Source organism: Microtus ochrogaster, chromosome X (assembly GCF_000317375.1).
Source record: "Microtus ochrogaster isolate Prairie Vole_2 chromosome X, MicOch1.0, whole genome shotgun sequence".
Lineage (NCBI taxonomy): Eukaryota > Metazoa > Chordata > Mammalia > Rodentia > Cricetidae > Microtus > Microtus ochrogaster.
Window position 1 is genome coordinate 4763278 of NC_022026.1, and position 1385 is coordinate 4764662.

Here is a 1385-nt window from a genome sequence, read left to right on the forward strand (position 1 = left end):
CATTTGTTCAACTATGTTCATAGCAGCATTATTTGTAATAGCCAGAACCTGGAAACAACCTAGGTACCCCTCAATGGAAGAATGGATAAAGAAAGTTTGGCACATATACACATTAGAGTTTTATTCATCAATGGTGTAAAAACATGACATCTTGAATTTTGCATGGATGGAAACAGAAAACACTTTACTGAGTGAGAAAACCCAGACCCCTAAATATGAATATGTTGTGTACTCACTCTTTAGTTGATTCTAGCCATAAACAAAGGACATTAAGCCTATAGTTCATGATCCTAGAGAAGCTAAATAAGAAGGTGAACCCAACGAAAAACATATATTTATCCTCCTTGATACTGGAAGTAGACAAGATCACCAGGGAAAAGTTGGGAACACTGGGGTGTGGGTGGAATGGGGGGAAGGGATGATGGGAAGAGAAAAGTAAGAAGGGAAGGATTGGGAAGAGCTTGGGGAAATTGGCTGGTTGAGATGGAGGAAGGGTGGATATGGGAGCAGGGAAGTAGATATCTACATTAAGGGAGCCATTTTAGGTTTGGCAAGAAACTTGGCTCTAGAGGGGTTCCCAGGTGTCCAAGGGGATATCCCCAGCTAGGTCCTTGGGCAGCAGAATAGAAGGTTCCTGAAATGGTCTTGTCCTATAGGCACACCGATGAATATCTTGCATATCACCATAGAACCTTCATCTGGTGATGGATGGAGATAGAGACAGAGACCCACACTGGAGCAATGGACTGAGCGCCCAAGGTCCAGATGAAGAGCAGAAGGAGAACATGAGCAAAGAAGTCAGGACTGTGAGGGGTGTGTCCACCCACTGAGACAGTGTGACAGATCTAATTGGAGCTCACCAAGGCCAGCTGGACTAGGACTGAACGAGCATGTGGTCAGACTGAACTCTCTGAATGTGGCTGACAATGAGGGCTGACTGAGAAGCCAATGATAATGGCACTGTGTTTTGATTCTGCTGCATGTACTGGCCTTTTGGGAGCCTAGTCTGTTTGGATGTACACCTTCCTAGACATGGATGGAGGGGGGAGGGCTTTGGACTTCTCACAGGACAGGACACCCTGACTTCTCTTAGGACTGGAGAGGGAGGGGGAGGGGGTTTGGGAGGAGTGGGAGGAGGTAGAAATTTTTGATAAATAAATAAACTAAAATAAAAATAAATGAAATAAAAAAAATCGAGTTTAAAGTAAAACCACATAAAGATGGAAAACACAGAGAATCTGGATACCATGTTATTATTCTATCTTTCAATTGTTTGTATGCTGAGGAAGGAACAACAGCTGCTAAAAGAAACTTGTTTATAAGTGCTGCTTATCCAAGATAGGTATTTTGCTGTTTTTTTTTAATTTATTTATTGAGGATTTCTG